The sequence below is a fragment of the Solenopsis invicta genome, chromosome 6 (genome assembly GCF_016802725.1).
Source record: "Solenopsis invicta isolate M01_SB chromosome 6, UNIL_Sinv_3.0, whole genome shotgun sequence".
Classification (NCBI taxonomy): Eukaryota; Metazoa; Arthropoda; class Insecta; order Hymenoptera; family Formicidae; genus Solenopsis; species Solenopsis invicta.
Genome location: NC_052669.1, coordinates 7,154,396 through 7,172,844, shown reverse-complemented (window position 1 = coordinate 7,172,844; position 18,449 = coordinate 7,154,396). Strand labels below are relative to the sequence as shown.

General features: G+C 38.1%; 1 long non-coding RNA gene across 1 annotated transcript; it reads left to right on the top strand.

The window, feature by feature from the left end:
- The first annotated feature begins 1,746 nt into the window (after positions 1-1,746).
- LOC120358077 lies at positions 1,747-18,343 on the top strand. Its single transcript, XR_005575047.1, has 2 exons — positions 1,747-2,220; positions 17,082-18,343. It is a non-coding gene; the product is annotated as an uncharacterized LOC120358077 (long non-coding RNA).
- The last annotated feature ends 106 nt before the right edge of the window (positions 18,344-18,449 follow it).

Sequence of the window (18,449 nt, the reverse complement as noted above, 5' to 3'; positions counted from 1 at the left end):
GCACAGTTATGCGCGTCTTCGATAACATTTAATAAACTGCTGTTCCATCGCCTGAAAAAGTTATCTTCGATTTGTTTGTCTAAGTTTCTATTTTCTCCATTAAAATACCAACTTCTTAAGTCTTTCTAAAATTGTTTTAACAAATTCTATGTATATTCCGGTAAAAATTTATTAGGATAATTTTAGAATAGTCGTTACTTTAATAAAAATAAGAAATTAAAGGAGCAAATCGGATTTAAAAAAAATTTTTTCTTAAACGATAAAGAGTATCTGAAATGAAATCATTATCATGAATGAAAGAAAAATTGGAATTAGTTCCTAACTGTTTCATAGTTTCTAAATGTCTTTCCTACATATATTCTTCTTTACCTCGTCTGCTCGTCTCTCTCTCTCTCTCTCTCTCTCTCTCTCTCTCTCTCTCTCTCTCTCCAATTTCCCGCTCATATTTTAATTCAGCACAATGACATTCCGCGTCGGAATCTTAACTCGGAAACGTGCGGCGCACGTTTAACCCTTACGCGAATCGGCGATCGCGCGCGCAAGGCGACGTGGTTCCCTAACTATTCGCGGAATCTGAAAAGTCAAAATTCACGGCGTCATCCTCGCCGATTCCGTGCCGGCTGTGTGCGCTCGGGCTCTCTTCTCTTACGTGGTAACGCCGCCGTTGGAAGCGGAACCGTAGGTATTGCCGGAGTTCTCTAGCAGGATCCTGCCGACGACGCGAGGGGCTGAGGGGGGCGGGTACGCGGGGAGGTAAGTTGGAAAAGGGGGACGTGCCCACCCTCGTTCAGCCACCCGGCGAGACCCCCCCGCGTTGCCCCGCGCAGCCCCGCACGACCCTCCGTCTCGGTACGACGATACCGGGGGTGGTGGGTGGGAAGGAAGGCGAGAGAGAGAGTCTAAGGTAGATTATATTATTTCTCCGCCCCTGCCGGGGGCTCACCCGCCATTTTGTGAATGTTAAATCATTTATTGATCCAAGAAGGTGCCACCCACCCTCTTACTCGCGCCGACCTACCTCCGACGCGAGAGGTACCCACACCACATCACACCACACCACGCTACACCACGCCACCGCCGCCAGCCACCCACCCACCCGAGTACGCCAGCCACCCGACGTCTGAAAGGGGCCGATCCTTATTCCGCGAAGCGAATTTATATGCCCACCCTGCGCACGTGTGGGTGAACGTGTGTACAAGCTTGGTAGTGCGCGCGTGTGCGACGGAGAGAATTTCGAAACGAAGGGCGAATTTATGGCCTCTCTCTCTCTCTCTCTCTCTCTCTCTCTCTCTCTCTTTCTCTCTATCTCTCTCTTTCCCTCTTTCTGGCGTACGCGCGAGGCTTGATTTCTATACCCGGTCCTCTTCCGGCCCTCCTTCAAGGCGGCGGCGGCGCGCACCTCCTTCAGATTTCCCCGCGGGAATTCCTTTCCGAAGTTCCGGCGCGGGAAGTCGTCCTTCTTGCCTCGTCTCACCGGCACCGGCTGCTGCGGTTCGTCGCGGCTGATTGGACGATGCACGTATACGTGCATGATGCATCTGCGTTCGCCAATCGCGATCCCGCCGGCTTAAATCCGTCGGCTTCTGATTTATTTAATCAAACCGAAAAAGACCCCGCGACGACGCGTCTGTCGATTAACGTGTTATAAGTTTGAGATAATTTGGGATACGCGCGTCACTTATTAATGAATCTGCCATGTAAACATTTCACAGCTGTCCTTTGTAAACTTTATTTAGAAAAATATTCCGTAAACTTTTTCCATTTACAAACCAACGCTATCGATTTTAAAGAAAGTCCCAGCGTTCGTTAATAACAATCAACGCGTCAGCATTGTGACTTTGATGAGAAATTGTAAGGAAGACTCGCGGTACGATCGGATCGCACTCAGTGCGCAGTCTCTTCGAAACGGGCTGAAGAAAAAGATGAATTTTTCCACGCGCAGAATCGTAAAAATCCACAGCCGGGTGAAGGTGGGGTGGTCGAAGGGCAGGAAAGGCGGTGGGAAAGGAGAGAACGGGGCTGAAAAATAAGGGCGAGGTCAGTCGGACGCGAACCGCGGAAAAATTCGCGTTAAATCCAAAGCCCCATTGCGCTTTCATGCCGCTAGAGTCCGCAAGTTGAAATTCCGGTGCACTTTGGATTTTCTGTATCCAGTTAGTTCGACAACAAATCGAATCGGGAGATTACTTCTTAATGAAAACAGCATCAAATCATAGCCAGGTAATCGCATACACACACGTATGTGTGCGCGCGCGCGCGCAGCATGCAGTCGTAAACAATGCTCGCGTACAATACTTCGCGAACAAATGTTACATCGAAATTGTGATTTTCATTGATCGATACCGGGCGAAATAATAATTCGCGTTTTCAATGGACGCGCAATTCAAAAAGGAAATTGGCACAATTTGCCGATTTTTCCGCATCTAACCGCTTATTAAGAGAGAAACACCGTCACCATGTTGTGTCGCCGTCATTGATTTCCAATTACATTAATTACATTTCGTTTTATCATACTATTTGATATTTGTTAACTACGCAAATATTAGACGCGCATTAAATTTTCATCATGTCAACGTTGGAACTCAATTCCAATGACACGTGAATTAAACGCGCGTTTATTGACAAATGTAATTTTTTAAGGGAAACAAAGGATAAAGGGGAAAACAATGATTAATGTCGCGTGTTTTAAAATTATCTGGTATTATACGTTATTTATAATGTATGTGTGTGTGTTTGCCGAAGAAAACTAAGATTAATAGTTGCGGTTAAGATTTCATGAATGTGAAATACGGCGTACAGACGTACACATTTACTTAATTCTTTTGTCGCAAAAAAAACAATTACTTTGCAATATAACAATTCTTTCTTAATTTATTTTATATCATATTTTATGTTAATTAATTTATGTGAAGAATAGTAGCAGGTATTTCATTACGAGGAGACACAGCGTGCAATCAATAAGATATATCTAATTGTTCGCGAAAGGGTTGAAACAGAAGCTTCCAAAATCGGTTTGCGTTACCGCGCGAAATTCGTGGTTTAAAGGGGGACCTCGCATGCCGTCGTTGCGCCGCGCCGCGATTACCAAAACCTCATGAATTCGAGAGCGACGTTATGATTTTATATTCGACGCGACGGGCAGACGGCGTAATCGCGCCAGTCGCGAAAACCGCGCCGACATCACCGCGGCACGCGACATCCGGTCGGCCCCGCCACCCCATCGGGGTTTAATGCAATCCCCCAGTTGCAATTTCGCGAAATATGCCCGGCCCGGTCGCGACACCCGGGGTGTGGAAGGAAGACAGAAAAATCGCAAGAAAGTGCAAAAGTTCCGCCGTAGGCCACAAGTGTCCTAACTATCTCGTTGTCGGAATTCGGAGCACTCGGCGATTATATGGACGGCGACACCGAAATCTCAGTGGTCGTCGAAATTTGCGGGACGGACGCGCGAACCGGCGTCCTCGCCATCCCTTTACGCCCCCGATGTCGCCCCCTCGTTGTCCGAATTCGCATTCCGACGCACCAAACTATCCCCCTTCTCGCCCCTCCGCCCCCTCTGCAAACCTTCTCCTCCTCCTCCTCCTCCTCCTCCTGCTCCTCCTCCTCCCTCTCTCCCTTTTGTCGCCCTGTGTCGGCCAAACCAATTCCGCTCACCTCGATTTTCCTGAGCGGACAGTTGATGCGTGACAGTCCGCTGGAAAATTCTCCACGAGCTACGAGCTCATTCGAGAAAATGTTTAATTGTGCTAACAATTTGTCATCCTTAATAAATCGAGATTAGACTAATGAATTTCAGTCAATGTTTTGAAGAAAATATTGAAAATAAGAGGAAGGCACAGAATATTTTAACGCATTTTCTGTATTATTTTCAAGGAAGTTTGGTAGACTGTGTGTGTGTGTGAGTGTATGTGTGTGTGTGCTATTTATTGTATCATTAGACGGAGCTAATTATATTTAGACTCATTACTCATTTGTTTTACACCGAATAATTTATCTCATATCGTGCTTCTCTTTATCCCCAATATTTTAATTCATATATATTTTATACGTGTTTTCTAAACGTTTATTGAGAAAAAAAAGTTGTTAATTAGTCTAAGTTTTTCAACTTGATTGAATTTTTTTAGTTCGAACATTTACATATTTCAATTAGATATTTAAATGCTTCGACTAAAAAGTTCAAGTATTTCATGTATTTAATTACGTATTTCAAATACATAAATAGTTGAACTGAAAAAGTTTAATTAAATTGAAAAATTTAATCAAAAGTTGATAACTTTTTTTTCTCAGTGAACGTCTCTAATGTTTCGTAATCGTTTAGGAAACGTTTATAAAATTAATTGAGTTAATAGAAAATTATTTGCGCATCATAGGCAATAAATAAAATGATTTATGCACATCCCCCAGAGGAGAAATAGATAAATTTATCTGCTTCTTGCAAACAATAATACGAGCTATATATATTTTGCACGCTTCCTCGCTCTGCCCCTTTTTCTCCCTCATTTAATAATTTCACGATAGATATTTGAGATGTAGGTGTAAAATCGCTTCTAATATCATCTTATTAAAGCAGATGATGAAGCAGATATTAATTTCACAATAGTGGAAGAAACTAACTTTAGATAGAATGGATCGATTAATCACGACAATGTCAGACTAGATTTTACATGTTCGCTGAGCTCGACTCCTTTATTCGTTGTAATATGTATTTAAGTCTTCCCAAAATATAACGATAACAGTATTTTTAACATTGTTATTCATCCGGAACCGTCGGCGATCTTTCGAAATTTGTCGGAAAATATCGTCGGGCGGGAAGGTTCGAAGCCCTGCGATAAACCATATGAAGTTGCCGAGGGCTACGGCTAGGCTTAGGCCTATGGAAAATGCGGGATTTCAATTTGTTGATCGAGTTCCGAGACGTGCTCGCGGCGTAGGGTGTACGGGGCGCCATAGTTCGGCGGCCCCACCCCTGACGTGCCGTTTTGCCTAGGGTCGAAGGGGTGGACGAGGGGTGACGCGGAGGCGGGAGAGGGTTGCGAATGATATAGGGGCGGCGACGCCATTTTGAATTAGCCGTGCTTAGAGAAGCAAGTAAGAGCGAGCTCGAGGGCCGGAGGACAGAGAAAGAAGGGCGCTCGCCCGGAAAGTGAGAGAGTAACGGTAGGAGGGGTGAGATTTTTATGGGAACCCTTAGCAATGGTTGCCGAGGCTCTTCGCCGAAAATTCTAAGAGGCGTACTTTCGCCTAAACAACCACTTTGAACTCTGCGAAAGGACCGTCCGTTGGCTACCGGCCTCTACTCTGTGGCCTCATACTATTTATAATTATTAATTAATTTCCATAATTTTGCGCGAGCGATATATGAGAGACGGTCGCATTCATTGTCGGTTGAGCTGAAAACTCCCGCGAGGACGTCCTCTTTGACAAAAAATGCCGCTTTTCAATTTCATTTTTGATCAATCGATTAATTTACGTAAAGCGTCACGAGTGTGTCGTCGCTTCGGAATGCGATGCGAGATGCTCTTGCAATATTGCATTTAGTTGCTACATGTAATCGAGTTATCATGAATTATATCGCATCAACGTTGCGCTATATTATATCGCGAATGAATATAATATAGTGCACCATAGAATGGATTACTGCAACCATTTATTGCAAAATGCCAAATTTACGTGCTGCATAAAAGCATTTTCAAAAATTCATTACCGCTAAATGGTAGTCACATTATAATTATATTTATTACAATCAATTTAATGAAGATAAACGATTTGGGTCCACAAACTCATTTTAAATTTCGCGTGAGCTCTACGTGCTGTGCAATTGCATTCGTGTTGATCGTGTTTACAATTTCGAAACAAACATTTCATCTCGTTTTCGAAAAATGACATTGTATACAATAAACACTTTTACTTTTAATAAATTAACGATCTCGCAATAAACGAACGATTATGGCGCATAATGTAATACTTTATCTAAAAAGAAAACAGTTTTTTACTTCGAGCAATAATTTATTGTAATGATATAGCATGTGGTTAGGTAACTTGTAGAAAAATTTCTAATTAATTATTAGCTAAAATAGATGGAAAACAAATGGTAATTGCGTTTTTTATTATAAATTTTTTTCGAATTATGTAAAGGATATAAAAAATTTTAAGTTTATGTACAAACACACTTTATGCATGCATAAAAAATTTTGCTCTTATTATATAAAACGTAAATGACTTGTCTTTAGTCTCATTATGCTTCATTCTTAATTAGATTTCGCTAGCACTTTTCTAAAATATTTATCTTTAAAAAAAAAACGCCTATAGAACAATATTCAAAGTTCAAACTTGTATTTAACCCGTAAAGCACTCGCGTAGGAATCAAACTGATTCAGACGCAAACTGTAAATTTACTAATTAAATTTATTAATTTATTAATTAAACATTATTACGTAAAAAAATATTTTTAAACAATTATCTTTTAAACTTCTAATGTCTAAAAATTATTTTATCTTTAAAACAAGTCTAAATTCGTAATTATTACTTGTAAAGAAAAATAAAAGCACGTCAAAAAAGACACTAAATTAATTTTATCTCTACCGAATTTTAAGCAATCTTAAAATTTTAGATTAGCCAATCAGTGAAATGACAATATAGAACTTCGAAATTATCCTAAGACTATCTTAAATATAAGTTTGAATCATGAACGCATAAATCCAAATTTTTTTTATTGTTATAAAAATATAAAGATCTGGTTGCTTCCATACGATCTCAAGTATCAAATTTGTTTTTTATACCGCCCTCTACCATTTGTCTATTGTTAATAAAACAGGAATCACCTTGTTCGATTCTGCTAAATTCTGTTGTAATTCAAGAGCAAAATTCCGAGTACAAGTAGTAGATGGCACGAGCTGCAATTTCCATTGAATCGATACGACAGAGATCTACAGTTCCACCTCCGAAAGAAACTGAGATTTAATTAATTAATTAATAAAATATCAAAAACGCTGATTGAGCAAATTTCTACACTACATATAATTTTAAATATTAAAAAAAAAATAAGTTAAAGTGAAAAAATAAGGTCAAAAGAACAAGTTGAGGTAAATCCTGTAGAGAATTGCAACAAGCACATGCATCAGGTAGCCTGTACGAAGAGCCCTTAAATTTCCTGGCTTTAAGCAGAGTAGCTACGCGGAAAAATCTATGGCCCGGCTTAAAAGCGGCACCTCTAATTGTGCCGGCACGCCGGCCGGAGGCCGTTAAAGTAAGTCTCGGCTAGAAACGCGTTCGTACAATGAAAAGCGGAGAGAAAAGAATATAAAGGGGATTGGTAAAGAACGAGGTACTTAAACGGTTGCAGAAGGAGGAGAAGCAACCGAGGCTTTAATGCGACTAATTATCGCAAAAAGCTGAACGATTTTCCGTCACGTCTGCATCGCTTCCGGCGCGAAATGGCTCGCCAATTATCGAGATTGATAGTCACTACTTCAGTGGTAATTATTAATTACAAATTAAATATGTTAGCACGGCCGCGTGCGAGTTTCAAATGCACGAGGAACATTATTATGCTGTCACAAGCGCAATTTCCATAAAAAAAGATTACGTACAGTTACGTCAATTGTTTTTTATTACAAGAGCATTAACATAAAAAAAATCTCTGTTACATTCTAATCAAATTTCTCTCAATAGAGGTAACAAAAAAATATATAAATGTTCCTTTATGTAATATCGAATTATGTAATCGATACAACCAGATAAGCAAGAATTGCGCGTAGAGCAAGAGAACGGGAGGAAAGAAAGACGGAAGGCGGGGGGGGGAGGGGGAGGGAGAGGGGAGGGGAGGGCAAGATTCGCCGTGGAGTGAGGCAGGTCCGATGAAATTTATAATTTGCCGAAGTTCCTCTGGCGTGGGCGATAATGGGGCCCGAGTTGCTTTGGGTCTAGCTTCGTTCCTTTTTAAGTTTTAAATAGTTTCGCGCGAGTTTTAATTAGGAAATTCATCCCACCGCCCCCATTCGCTTCTATTATGCTCAACCAACCCCATGAGCGGCGGCGGCGGCGGCGACCGCCGCGGCGACGACGGCGAGAGAGGTGACGGCCCGTTGAAAGGGATACAAAAAAGCACGACGGTCATCGTTTTTTCCAGTTAGCAGTAACGAAAATTACGACGAACTTATAACGAGGCGAACTTTTCTCCGATCGCGTTATTAAGTAATTACGCTGTAGTTCGATCGTAAAATAGGCGGCCAAGCTCCTTCGTTCTCATGTTGCTCGTTTCATGAAAAAAGAAGATAAATTATTTGGTGATTTATTTTGCAGATAAGTAACATTGCGGTCAAAATAATTGATATACGTTTCAATCAATTGTTTGGGTTTCTTTTCATTATTTAAGTATTCTTAGATATTAGCATTCAAAGAACTACTTACATAAAAAAAGAAAAAAATCGTTATTTGTTGCGTCACTCTTTTTAGTTTCTGACGACTGTGGAAGAAAAAAAACTAACAACTTAATTAACTTGTATATATTTAAATGAATTCTTCGGGAGTTTGCAGCAAATTGATAGGAGAATAATTATAATATATTTATATTTTCTTTTTGCCTCTTGTCTTACTGGAAGATTACTGCAAGACCAGAGATTAATTTTTTTTCATATTTATGCCTTACAACAGAAAAAATAAATTATATAAAGCCAAATAAAAACGAGTAAACAAATAGGTATTGATTTAAATAATATTACATAATAAGTGTCTACGGGACGATGCGCGACATTTCGATTTTACGGTATCTTCCTTAGCATGAATAATAATATATTGATAAGTTTTACATTAAAATTCGAAGAGAATACAAAATAGTATTTACATTTTTCAGAAGTTATGTTTGACAATTTCATCGCGGTCTTACACTCATTTATTATCGTTTATAATAATATTATTTCGACAAATTCGTATTGTGGGCAGAATTATTAAGCTATATAACGTTCGTGCGGTCGTTATTCCCGCTATCGACGCGTCTCAAGGCTTCTTTGCTTTTCGTCCGATTAGCTGATCTTTGAATTTTGATACTCATTCTCCAAATCTTTTCTTGGTAATAATATCAATGAGCACAATATTTTGTACTGTTTCTCTCGGAGCGAATTTCTTTAAGAATGTGTACAGTCTTTGCAAAAAATGACTGGAATTGGAAATGTGTCAATATTTACACTTTTACGTACAAAAATAAAAGTTGTGCATATATAAAGCTCAATAATGTCGATATATCTAGCGACATAATTTTATAGTTTTTTTCTTTATTTGCTATTATTTCTCATTTTTATAATACTCTCGATGGAAAATTTTGGATGTGAATATGCTCTGAATTTATCTTGAAGAAATTAAAGTGTAAGTGCAACAAACTTTTTACGATAATTGAATCAAGGATATTAAAGAAAGCGCTAACGCGTTAAATATTTAAAAATAGTAGGATATTGACTTCAACCTTCAGTAAATTTTATTTATTTACGAAAGAACTAAATTTGGCATTATGAAACTGTAAATAAACTATAAATCCTCTCGAGTATTAAAAGAACTTATAAAAAAAATGCAAATTTTCTCATAGCGTCTTCCAATATTTTTCCCTTTGTCATATGTAATGTCATGTGTTTCTTACAACACACAGTCTAAAATATGGGGATACGTTTTTTTTTTTGTAAAAATATCTGTAAAACATTTTTTACGCGTCTTTAAAAAGTATATCCTGGTTTTGGACTTTATATTAACTTTGTCTCCATTAGAGCATAGGTAAAATCATACCGTTTTTTTTTTTTAAATAACTTTTGACCGTGGTAGAAAATCGCTGCTAAATTTTGTTTGTATTGGTCTTAATACGATTTTTTCAAAAGTTTTTATTGTCTTAAAAATAAATGTAATAACATCCTTAATGTATCTGTCTCCACACGTATCTGCTAAAAAGCAGTTATCATATTCACGGTTTGATTTATTTCTCAATCGAGTGTGTCATCTCAACATGTATAAGCGATAAATTGTTTGCTGCTTATTTTTTCGCTTATCACGAACTACATTAAGATGCAACAGTAGCTCAAACTAAAAATAATTTTTCAGATATTAAGTAGCTTCTGGACATTTTTTAAATGCGTCATTCAGATAACGTCAATTATAGTACGTTAGCAGTGTCAACGCGCGTAATTCACATTACTCATCAAGTGAATATCAAGTGTAACCATTATTGTAATCACGTCTTGGAATAGCCTTGTGAAACTCGCGGAGATACTCGTGAGATACGGAGAGACGGAAAACCGAAATGAAGCGTCTTCATTGTATTCCGCGTGGCCGGTAGCATCGATCGCGCCGACTACTTTTTGCTTTTCCCCTTTCGCTTTGATACGTCCCGGCCCGAGAAGCATCATTCCCCCCGCCCCGTTAACAACTCTCCTTGGCCCGTTTCTCCCCCGCTGACCCCTGCGCTGCAGCAGCCACCCCTCCGGCAACCCCATTCGCCGTTTACTTTATTCTTATCTGAAATACTAGGGAGAGGCGAGGGTGGTCGTTCCTCGCTCTTTCTTCCCGCTTTTCCAACTCGCCTCGCTCGCCATCCTCTTTCCTCCTCGTCCGCCCCCAATGCGGCACTCGCAGTCTTTCTTCCCTCGGGCTGCTCGAGGAGGTGGGTCACCTCCACCTCCGACTTCGCTTCCTTTTCTCAAGACGGAAGGAGCAAAAAGCTCAGAAAGAAGCGAAAGATCGGGAGGGTGGGGGCGACCCGGGTAGTGGGGAAGCTCGCGATTATTTTTAGGGGTTTGTTTGCCCTCGCAGCGGAGATCGCGGAAGGGAGAAGCAGAAGGGCCAGCCATATAATAATGTATTTAGATACTGAGCTCTCTCTCTCTCTCTCTCTCTCTCTCTCTCTCTCTCTCTCTCTCTCTCTTTCTCTCTCCCCTCGGTTGAGAAACGATACATCGTTCAATAAATTTTCACGACGACGTTAACGTTATAAATATGAAAGAAATGTGAGCAAAATGTGTAATTTATAAATATATAGTCAATAAAATATAACTTACAAATAATTGAAGATAAGTAATATTCATATGTTAGAAGAACAGAAATCGTGATGCTCTGACTAATGCGGCATTAAATTTTAATGCGACAGAGAGCCAGTAAAATAAATAAATAGTACTAAATAAAATCCCGAGTTAAATCCCAGTAAAAATTTGTCCTTTGAATGAAATGTAAAATTCTATCAGAAATTTGACGTTGCGTTGTCTTAAAAGCCGGAGGATAGACTCTTGTATAACGCATAAAAGAAATCAACCAATTAGAATACCTCATCTTCATCTTGTAGAGCAGAGAAATACACGATTCCGATTGATTTTTTTTTTACGCGTTATACATTGTGAGTTACGCAAGAGTCTGTGCTTCGGCTCTTACGGCGCAATTATTTTTTGCATTAAGATAACTAGATAAGATGGAGTTGCGTCGTTTTTTCAGCTACTAAGGATTTTGCAGACGATATTCTCGGCTTTTCCCGTCTGCCTTTTTACGACTGGACCGATCTTAAACCCACCTACCCACCCCTGTCTCTCCCCCCCCTCCCCTTCGTTGTATTCGTGCTCTCCGACGACTTTACGAGGTTGCCCTCCGGAGCCACTCTTTATCGCTCGCACTTTTTAGAAGGACGTAAAAGTACCGTATGGTGCTTAAAATCTACCGACTTTTTAGTAGCGATCTACGTCCACCCGCGGGGGTAGTTATCTCGTAAGAGCCTGAAACTAGTCGAAGCGCACTAGCGTCCGCTTAATTAAAAATATTTCCAGCGCGTTGCTCGACTATTTTGTCGTAAAATAATCCATCATCGGTCTATCCTGACGATACTTTTCCTCTCGGAATATATAATTAAATAGTTAGCTGCAACGTAATTTTGCAAAATTGATTCACAAGAGAACAGACCTCATTCGAATTCTTTTGCTCCGGGATTGCTTAAATGCCTTGAGAAGATTGCATGCGCAGTATATCGAATGAAGATATTAAAAGAATATATTTGCATGATTTTTCCTCGCTACATTTACACTCCAATAATGTAACATATTTATTGTATGGAAGAATTGTGTTTTTTCCAGGCCACGCTTGAAGCTGCGCGAAAGGGCGCAGGCCGCTTTGTGTAACCTCTGAAAGGACCGCTGATTAGAAATTCGTAAAAAAAAAAATGCTGACCGAAAGGGCTTCCGGGTGTCCGAGCTGCGAAACCTGTTTTACGATAGTCCAATTTTCAACCCTTTCTCTTCCGCCTTCGTCCCCTTTGCGTCGACCCCTCTCGCCCTTTTGCCCCAGTAACCTCTAGGGTAAGAAATTATCGGACTCCTGAGAAATATTTTATTCCATGCGCTCGCAGTGACGAAATAGACATTTACCTTGCTTTCATCAAAATGGCATTTCAATAAAAATCTTTACATAATGGGATTTATTAATTTAAACTATAAATTAAAAAAAAAAATTTCGAAGAGATAAATAAATCGTTTTTGCATAAACTTTTTTATACGTATATTTTTTAAGTAATCTGAATTTTAATTTGATTCAGTCTCCACTCAGCATAATTAATGAACATTTTGCGTATATTTTTCGCGATACTCTCTGGTTGTTTCATTCTGAAACGACTTCATCGCAAGAAAGATGATCGTGAAAAAGACGAACAAAAACGTGATCAGAATAAAATACATTGGCAGCCTCAAACGACTTAAAAACAAAGGCTCTAAAATTTATGGTACAATCAAAAAGTCTTTATTATTTTCCCAGTGATGCCACATCGCCATCTTTTGTTTTTGCCCTCTGCCTTGCCTTATGACGTCATAATTTATCCAGCCGACTATTGTCCCTTTCAAGACATTATCAAAAGAACGAGATCTTCGCCCGTCCCTCCGTTTCCCAAACGCGGAATAGCGAGAGATTTATAACCTTTTTTCTCGGAGTTATCGATTAATCATTGTCACCGTAATTCACCGAGTTCATGAAAGAATAACGTAGCTCTAATAGATTAATCAATATGCACAGACATGAGGCATACAATTGAATTATTTGTCTTTAGATGAAAAAAAAAGAGATAAAGATTACAATCTACAAGTGTTATGAACTGAAATGAAGAATTATCTTAAAATTCTCGCAGATCCTATTTTCAGGATAATTAAATCGAAACGGAAAGCGCGTGATGTATGTATGTTAAATGCAAATTAAAAGACGGGACATCTTGTTTAGCATAACAATACTATTGTATCAATTACATTAATTTGAATTGAAATCGATTTATTGTAATGATACGTGCGATAGCTTGTTACGTTATTGTAACTGTATCGAGTAATTCATTATAGCATCGCGGAATGCAAATGTCTCTTAATTAATGCGGGGGCGAAGGAGCAGCGGACTTTTCTCCTCTTTACTCTCGCGGCATGCTTCCATCACGGTGTAGGCGATCGGCGGATAATCGAAAAGCTAAGCGACGGGAAAATTGCGATCGGAGGGTGACCAATCGTCCGTGAAAATTGAAAAACTATTTCGATCTATAGCGTTCTCACATACAGAGGGCTTATCGAGTTTCCCGTTTACGCTCCCATCCCTGTCTCCGCAACCGAGTCTCTCTTTCTCTCTCTCTCTCTCTCTCTCTCTCTTTTTCTCTTAGTCACGCGAAATAATACTACCAATTACTATAATTATATTCACAATCATTATAAGGTGATCAAGAGCTATAACAATTACGCTATTAAATTGTCATTCCGCTCACTTTGCCCGCGCTTTAATGGAAAATCACGATCATGTTCAAAGTCTCTCCGCGTGTGATCCAATCGATATATAATATTTATATATGTCGTATATCTCCGAAATGTGCTATTATAGGCACGATATGCCCATAATGAGAATACATAATCAACAAGGACGAGACCGAGCGATATACGTGATCGAAAAAATACCGATTGTGACACATGCACTTTGACAAACGAAACAATCATATTACATCGTAATCTAATATCGTCCAAAGTATCTTTTATATATACATATGAGAGAGCGGTAAGGGGGGGGGGAGAGGCAAAGCGGCCGCTCCGTTATGCGGAACAAAGCGATCTACCGCGAGCAGCTGCACGGTATGTCGTCCCTCGGATACTGATAGAGATGGACCTTTTTCGGATGGTTTGGCCAGGTAAGATTTACATACTGGTCAAACGAGTTTGCCGATGTCACGGTCATGCTCCAAACGTGAATGCGGATCTTGACGTGCTTCTGGGAATTCAGTGTTCATCCGGGCGTCCTTCAAAGGAGTCGGTTTAGTCACTTATCGAGAAGAAAAAAAAAAATGATCTGTTCAACGTGTTTAATAACATTGTAACGTGCGCGGAAAGAATAATTTTTTACCGCAGCGGTATTTGCAAAAAAAAACGTAGCTGCTAGAAAATAATTTTATGTTGAGTCATCAGGATGATAATGTTGTAGCAAACCAGTTTTTAACATTCTAGTAAATAATCATTCGATACGATTTTTTTTTAATCGTTCAACATATTTATTTTCAAGTCTGGATTTCAAAGTAGTCGTTGCGATCTAGTTTGTAATTGTGAAACGACAATAATTACGGACCTGGAAAATACGTACTATTACTAAACGTGCTGAGTAAGCAGAGGTTGAAATTTCGTTATTCATAACTACCGTAGACATTATTCATGAATCTGCCATTGACATTGAATCGCTGAGGTAAAAATACAAATTTTAGAATGTATACGTGTGTCTTGTATATTATTATCATATATTATTTTTATTTCTATTAAAACTCTTATATATACGGCATGTTTTTCTTCTCCATTACACTCATTGTTGAAATCATCATTCCGGCTCGGTTCCAACTTGAACTGAACGTCGTCTTTCGGCAAAGCAGAATAATGCAGATGTAAACGTGGAGTTTATGATACGGGAACGATCGAATTGTGTTTACGCCTGCCGGAAAATCATGCTCGCCAGCTGATCCCAAACGTAGCGTTTCGTATTTGCGTCATGTCACGTGTACGTAGTACGCGCGTTTACCCGCAACCGTAATTTAATATCCCCTCGATCGCAGATCGTACGATCGAGCGACTTGATGCGCGAATTAATTAAATTCCAGCCGCGCGCGCCTGGAAAGCCTTCGGCTCGTTTTGCGTAATCGCGCGTTTCGTCTCATTAACACGATCGTCGAATTATCTAAATTTGTATAATTTGCATTAATCTGGAAGATGCTCGTAGTATACCCTACGCGCTTGTCGATCTGCGAAATATTTCGCAAGAAAGAAGTGAGCAGTTCATTATCTACGACTTTGTGAATAACGGTTATTTCTATTTTTAACTTTAGTACTATGGAAATTTTTTTAGTGTTTTGCATGCATTACATTTTAATTGTCGCATATTCTTGATTATGCCGTTGTTGTTCACAAATATCAGACGCGACATTTTAATAATTTACTGCGATAATCCCATTATTTTATTACTTCTGATGTCTCATTTACTCATTCGTCGGGTTCCATGTTATTTTATTTTTTCACAGCACTTCGCTAATCCATAAAAACAATGCGACCAAGTATTTTTAATCAGCTATTAAGAAATTATTTCGTCCATTTGTCTTAAATAAATTAATGACTCACGAAATTTTGTACGAGATAAATGGATTATTAAATGCGGTCAAAAGTTGTTAAAAGCGGTAGTTGCCAATTGCAAATGTTTCTTTTTATTTTATCAGTTATGAATTATTGATCAAACATTAGTGATGCATTCGAGCAAGGCGAGATGAGGAAATATCGATACCGAGATTTATTCTTGAATAAATGATGAACTAAAAAATGATAAATTCGTTTTTTTTTCTCGTTTCACGCTGAGATACCCACTTCTCAAGATTCATAAATCTTTTATTCAAATGTTCGAGAGTATCAACTTCTCGTCTTATTTGTCTTTTTATAAAGAGGTAGCATGTTATTTACGTCTAACATGGATTTATAAAGAGAAACAACGGGACGAGAAACGAAACGAGACGAGAAAAAATAAGTGATAGATAATAATTTCGAAAATATTATCTTAAGAGAAATTTTAAGATACGGAATTTCGAAATTCTCATATCAGAATGCACCACTGTCAAAAACTTATAAAAATTCCAACTCGCATTATGTATAAACTTATAATAGTTTGTTAATGTTTCGTCTAGGACTAAATGCGTTTAGAAATAATTATTCGAAAAATTAGGAAGACTCACAAAAAGGGATATTAAAATGTATTTCATACCTTTGCGTTTAACATGAATCTTAAAATATGCTGCTTGGAACTCTCTTGTACTGTTTGGAAAAAAAAAAAACGAGAATCTTCGCTCATTCGACGGAATTAAGAAAAATTTATTCTGAAAATTTTCAAAAAGATACAGACGGAGGAACATGGCCAATCGACGATCTCCTTTTATATTTGCAGTCGTTTTCGTTTACGAGCGGAATCGTCGTCAAGTTTTTGCATTTAGCTTTCGCACAAGGAGATAGGAAAAGGTTAGCGCAGAGAATGAGAGAACAGAGACGACTCGCGATTTCTTGCATACCTTCCGCATTACTGGCCTCGTCTCCCTTTCGCCTCATCCCCTCGTTTACCTTTCCTTTCCCACCCACGAATCTTCTATCCGTCTCACGCTTTTCTCCCCTTCGATACATCTTACCTCCTTTTTCTTTCCTTTTGGCATGCTCTCCCCGCTTACCTTACCGTAGTTCTAATAAAAACAAAAACCCAAGAGCAAACTTCTCCATCTTAAACTAAGAAATACGTCGCGGAATATGCCGTTAATACGTCTGAAAGAATTAAAAATAAAATAAAATAAAAAACCATTTAAACGCGACGGTGTATATAGAGATATTTAAAAATAGAAGATATTTCATATAAAACGCGTTTCAGTACATATAATTTTTAATTTTATCATATTTATTATCTTTCGGACAAACACCTAATATCTAAACGCGCCTAATCGCGAATCATATACTGTTAACATTTATTCTAAATGTTAATTGAGATAATAGAATTATTTTTCACATAATATCTTCAAATGTTATTTAAAATCTTGTTCTTTTCTTTTTCAGAGATATCCGACATGTTGGAGGACATTAAGATTCTTCGGTAAGGGCAGTGAGACCGCCCCTTTCTTTCGTCTCCGTTGAAAATATTCCCGGCCATTTTTCGCTCCCACCAACGCAGTCCACCCTCCGAAAGAAACGCACCGAAGATAGGGTAGCTATAAGGGATTAAAACAATGGAAAAAGTACCGCCATCTTTAATTCTGTCCCTATTCGTCTCAGTAAAAGACAAATGTTCACCTGATTGAGAAGAAAAGAATAAAGCAAGATCGATAGATTTTAGTTTTGTAAATCTTTCTGAAATTTTTGCGCCTAAAATATTATTGCCCGATTATTCCTATAAGATGTATTAAAAAATCATCATCTTTATTACTGCGTAGTCATAAATATTTACATCATTATTATCGTAAATTATTTTAATGAAGGAAAAAGTATAGATAGCACATTATAAATAATGCATGTTGAGGTAAATTAATTTATTAATTATTAAAAATTAAACATTCTGAAGTATTATCTTATTATATTTCAATTTACTATTTTTTTTACTCAAATTTATAAAAACAGTTTTAATGAAAAACTGTAATTAAATTGTGTTTAATGTAGATTATCCAAATAAGTTATAACCTAAAAAAAATTATAGATAAATAATTTCGTGTTAATGTTAAACGTTATAACCGACGGTTAATTACATTGCAGAATATCTAACTGATATAGCCAGTGTATCTTGGGACACCATAGAAATTAACAGGTTCAAGTCGTAGATGCTAGATGGAGATGCATTATCGCAAGAGATCAATTTGTATGCCAATTTGTTTATTGAATTATTGTGTATAAATTAGGCCACCAAATAAAGTGAATAAACGTTGCTACATGTGTAACATTCGTTAATACGAAAATAATCTTAATGAAGCATAATATTTCAACGTCAACATCCTTATCGTTCGCTGACATAGTTGCGAGAAATTGATAAGATAAAAAGGTAAAAACACTTCGTGGCTAAATTGCACTTTTCGCAATTCAGTTTTAAATACTTTCGTATCTGATAATTAATATAATTAAACTTAAAATGAATTTTTTGTGAAACTAAATACAGAACACTTTCATTACTTATTTCTACCGTAGAAACTTTAAAGAATAAAGGCGTTATTCAATTGTTACAACACTTCAGAATATCTCATTCTACCGAGAACTCATTTGCGCAAAGAAAACACTAATTGCGGCCTTGCTTTTCTTTAATATTAAAATGATGATACTATCTGTTTTACCGACAAAAAACCATAATTATTAAACAAAATACTTTGCATTGGTTTCACAGAATCATAAATTTTTTCATACAATTTTAATTCACGCGATTAAAATACGTATACTAATGTT